The sequence below is a fragment of the Rhamphochromis longiceps genome, linkage group LG6, assembly GCF_057381845.1.
Source record: "Rhamphochromis longiceps isolate RC_006_pf linkage group LG6, R_longiceps_female_GT1.1, whole genome shotgun sequence".
Lineage (NCBI taxonomy): Eukaryota > Metazoa > Chordata > Actinopteri > Cichliformes > Cichlidae > Rhamphochromis > Rhamphochromis longiceps.
In genome coordinates, this window is record NC_140562.1 from 15904883 (window position 1) to 15910255 (window position 5373).

Consider the following 5373-nt stretch of genomic DNA (forward strand, 5'->3'; position numbering starts at 1 on the left):
ATATATGTATATACATATATACATATATATATATACATATATATATATAAACTAACACCCAGCACGCCCCTGCGGGCGGTTTATCCTTCAAGCTCGGGTCCTCTACCAGAGGCCTGGGAGCTTGAGGGTCCTGCGCAGTATCTTAGCTGTTCCCAGGACTGCGCTCTTCTGGACAGAGATCTCCGATGTTGTTCCCGGGATCTGCTGGAGCCACTCGCCTAGCTTGGGAGTCACCGCACCTAGTGCTCCGATTACCACGGGGACCACTGTTAACTTCACCCTCCACATCCTCTCGAGCTCTTCTCTGAGCCCTTGGTATTTCTCCAGCTTCTCGTGTTCCTTCTTCCTGATATTGCTGTCATTCGGAACCGCTACATCGATCACTACGGCCGTCTTCTTCTGTTTGTCTACCACCACTATGTCCGGTTGGTTAGACACCACCATTTTGTCCGTCTGTATCTGGAAGTCCCACAGGATCTTAGCTCGGTCATTCTCCACCACCCTTGGGGGCATCTCCCATTTTGACCTCGGGACTTCCAGGTTATACTTGGCACAGATGTTCCTGTACACTATGCCGGCCACTCGGTTATGGTGTTCCATGTATGCCTTGCCTGCTAGCATCTTGCACCCTGCTGTTATGTGCTGGATTGTCTCTGGGGCATCTTTACACAGCCTGCACCTGGGGTCTTGCCTGGTGTGATAGACCCCAGCCTCTATGGATCTTGTGCTCAGAGCTTGTTCTTGTGCTGCCATGATTAGTGCCTCTGTGCTGTCTTTCAGTCCAGCTTTGTCCAGCCACTGGTAGGATTTCTGGATATCAGCCACCTCCTCTATCTGCCGGTGGTACATACCGTGCAGGGGCCTGTCCTTCCATGATGGTTCCTCGTCTCCCTCCTCTTTCTTGGGTTTCTGCTGCCTGAGGTATTCACTGAGCACTCGGTCAGTTGGGGCCATCTTCCCAATGTATTCTTGGATGTTCGTTGTCTCATCCTGGACTGTGGTGCTGACACTCACCAGTCCCCGGCCCCCTTCTTTCCGCTTAGCGTACAGCCTCAGGGTGCTGGATTTGGGGTGAAACCCTCCATGCATGGTAAGGAGCTTTCTTGTCTTTATGTCAGTGGCTTCTATCTCCTCCTTTGGCCAGCCTATTACCCCAGCAGGGTACCTGATCACGGGCAGGGCATACGTGTTGATGGCCCGGATCTTATTCTTACCATTCAGCTGACTCCTCAGGACTTGCCTGACCCTCTGCAGGTACTTGGTGGTTGCAGCTTTTCTAGCGGCCTCTTCATGGTTCCCATTCGCCTGTGGGATCCCCAGGTACTTGTAACTGTCCTCTATGTCTGCAATGTTGCCTTCTGGTAGTTCAATCCCCTCAGTTCTGACTACCTTCCCTCTCTTTGTTACCATCCGACTACACTTCTCCAGTCCGAACGACATTCCAATGTCATTGCTGTATAGCCTGGTAGTGTGGATCAGTGAATCGATGTCTCGTTCACTCTTGGCATACAGCTTGATGTCATCCATGTACAGGAGGTGGCTGACAACTGCTCCGTTCCGTAGTCGGTATCCGTAGCCAGTCTTGTTAATGATCTCACTGAGGGGGTTCAGGCCTATGCAGAACAGCAGTGGGGACAGAGCATCTCCTTGGTAGATCCCGCCCTTGATGGTGACTTGTGCTATGGGCTTGGAGTTGGCCTCTAGTGTTGTACGCCACATCCCCATTGAGTTCCTGATGAAGGCTCTTAGGGTCCCATTGATCTTGTACAATTCTAGGCATTCCAGTATCCAGCTGTGGGGCATTGAGTCATAGGCCTTCTTGTAATCAATCCAGGCAGTGCACAGGTTGGTCAGTCTGGTCTTGCAGTCTCGGCTGACTGTTCTGTCTACCAGTAGCTGGTGTTTTGTGCCTCTGGTATTCTTGCCAATTCCTTTCTGTGTCCCGCTCATGTATTGACCCATGTGCCTGTTCATCTTAGCCGATATGATGCCTGACAGGAGCTTCCATGTAGTACTGAGGCAGGTTATTGGTCGGTAGTTGGAGGGGACCGGTCCCTTCTTGGGGTCCTTGGGGATCAGGACCGTCCGGCCTTCGGTTAGCCATTCCGGGTGTCTCTCGTTAACTAGCAGCTGGTTCATTTGTGCTGCCAGACGCTCGTGGAGTGCAGTCAGCTTCTTCAGCCAGTAGGCGTGAACCATGTCGGGCCCTGGTGCTGTCCAACTCTTCATACTGGAGACTCTTTCTTGGATATCTGCTACTGTGATGGTTACTGGACCCTGTTCAGGGAGGTCGCTGTGGTCAGCCCTCAGATCCTCTAGCCACTGAGAGTACACCTTTGCTGGTTCTGTGGAGAACAGCTGGTTTATTCTCCTGCCTTCGATCTCTCTGGTGTACCTCCTCAAGCGGCTGGCCAAGGCTGTGAGTCTTTGCTTGGCAGTTTCCAAGGCCCCAGGTATGGACAGCTTGCTGTATTTCTTAGGCACCTTATTTGTCGCACCTTTCTGCAACTCCGTTAGTTGGCTAACCTCCCTCCGTGCTACTTTGATCTTGCCCTCTAGCCTCCTTCTCCATGGAGGGTACTGCCCCTTGTGGCTGTTCAACTTGTAGCCAAGCATCTCACTGATCACTGTTGCCGTATTGTAGATCAGCTTGTTAGTGTCGGTAATCGTGGTTGTAGGTATTGCCCGTAGTGCTGCATTAACATCATCTAGCAGACCTTCTGAGGGTACTTCACGTAATCTTGGTAACCGGCTACGGGGGATCCAGGGTTCAAGCTTGGCCATGATCCTATTTTTCAGGTCAGTTCCTCTCGCACTCAACGATCCTTCTCCTATTGCACTTGGGGCTATGTACCCAATCTCGGGTGGGGGTGATGATATCTCCCCCCTGACCTCCTGACTCCTCCTTGCCGTAGCATTTGTGTTGTACCTCGTCAATCTCTAGCTGTGAGAGCAGTCCCTTCTTTCGAATGTTGGAACACTGAGCTACTAGTTGTTTCGCCGTCATTGTGGATGTTGGGTATCGAAGAATCCATAGGTCCCTCATCCTATTCATGTAGCCCCTTCCGCCGGGGTTACTTGCGTAGTAGCATTCCAACAACGCCCTGTTTTTGTCTCTTGCCCACCGATGCCTTCTTGTTCCAGTAGCCCACTTTTCGTCAGGGTGCCCTGGTTCCTCAACACCTGACGCGGACCTTGTTGATCCGGGCGACGTCCGAGCCGGCATGCCTTCATATTTATCTGTCGCGCTCATGTCTGCGGTAGGCTTGCTTAGCATAGGGGGTCTAGCCTTAGGACCCTTACTGGATACAGACGCCCCAGGCAGGAATCGAACTTGCGATCCTCTGTTCCAAAGGCGTGTAGTCTAACCTCTACGCTATCCAGCTGAAAGTGCTATATGTATATATATATATATATACATATATACATATACATATATATATATATATATATATATATACACACACACACATATATATACATATATATACACATATATATATATACATGGGGTGGGTGGCTGCTTCCAAATAGAGCACATTTCATTCATAATTATGTAAATCCAAGCCCATTATGTATTACTGATTTGAAGATTTGAATCCTGGGTTGTGTGAAATCCCAGAAATACACCTTCGACAAAGTGAATCTGTGAAGGTGTAGGTCTATTAGGTTATGTTGTGGTGATCCTCGAGTTGGGCGAGGGGTGTTCATACTGGAGTCCAAAATTAAAACCAATGGAAGATGGACAAGAAAAGTTCAAAGCCATCAGGTGCTCAGTTTACAAAAAAGAGAAAAGAAGAGGAGGAGAAACGAGCAAAAGATACAGGTAAGCAGATGTGTCATTGGACAATGGCAGGTCATCCTGAAACAATCAGAATCAGAATACTTTATTAATCCCTAAGGAAATAATGTGAGTAACAGTTGCTCCAAGAAGAAATGGTAAAAATAGTAACAGTAAACGACTAAACTCCAAACAATACATTATGTTACAGATTTTAATATTAATTAGTCATTGTCAATTGTTGATTTGTCCTGTTCTCATTGTATGACCAATTATGATGGCTGTTTGGTAGCCATTTGCATACAATGCATACTCTCTCTCTCTTCATATGTGTGTGTGTGTCTCTGGCGAAATTCAGTATGGTTCTGACAACTGGATATAAGAAAGTATTTTTTAAAGAAACCTGTAAGTCACATAAAGTCAAGTTCACTCATAAAATGTGTCCGTCATAATAACGTTACAGGCTATGGCTTTGGCCCACATCAATCTAAAATTGTATGTAACCATGAATAACGTGTTTTAGAAACTAACTGCACAACAGGCAGCACTACTAGTTATCTCAGTCTCCCAGAGTAGCATTTCTAATTTTGATTGAAACGGTCAGAGAAAACGGCAGCTTTGAGCAAGCCAGGATATTAGTTTACAGAGGCTGTTAAAATTATATGTTTAATGTTAAAATGTTGGTGACACAATAATTTCATCCTAATGGCACTGACATATTCATAGGGTTAATTTTTGAGACAAAATATCATGAGGTAGTCATGATTTTGCAAATATTCCACCTTGTAGTGCAGTTTGCACAAATTGTTTTAAAAATGCACTCACACAAACATTACTGATGAGTCAAGATCTGCACAAATTGACAGAAACACTGAAGCAGCTACACATTTTATTCTTATTGTCATGTATGTCCTATTTGTCAGGTGACAGAAGAACCAACACAAAGTTCAGAGAAAAATGGAGATACAAGATCACAGGTGAAATTGGATGATGACTTGGTGGTGCACATGTGTGACTACATGTTTTTTGTAATTTAACATTATATAATTCACATATAAAACTATGAATTGTAATTTTAAATGGTTTAAAAACATGTAGAATAGCATATGTAGGCAAGTATATTTCTCCTTTTTTTTTTTTATCAAGAAGCAAAGACAAAAAGGAAAAAAAAAAAGAAACGACAGGGTTCGGTGGTTGAGTAATTCGTCCCCACCAATGCCAAAACCAAATCTATGCCCTTGCTTTCCATGTTAATTTAAGTTTTGCTGTATGTGCCAGGGTGTGCTTTATCTGATGCTGCCATAGCTTCTTCATCACTGGGTACAAAAGCTGCCTCTGCGCCACTCGCTCTGCGGTCATATCTTCATAGAATGACAAGCGGCAGTTCTCCCACATTATGCCTTTCTTCTGCATAGCGCTTATGAGAACTTTTTGTCATGCAGTGTAACACAGAAATCTCACTAGCATGGTTCAAGGTGGTTGACCAGGTCCCGGGCGTGGTCTTGTACCTCTGTGGCATCTTTCCAGCTCATATTCCTCCCCTCGTAGACCCAGGCCATCAGCAAGTATCTTCATCACATAATCATTTGTGT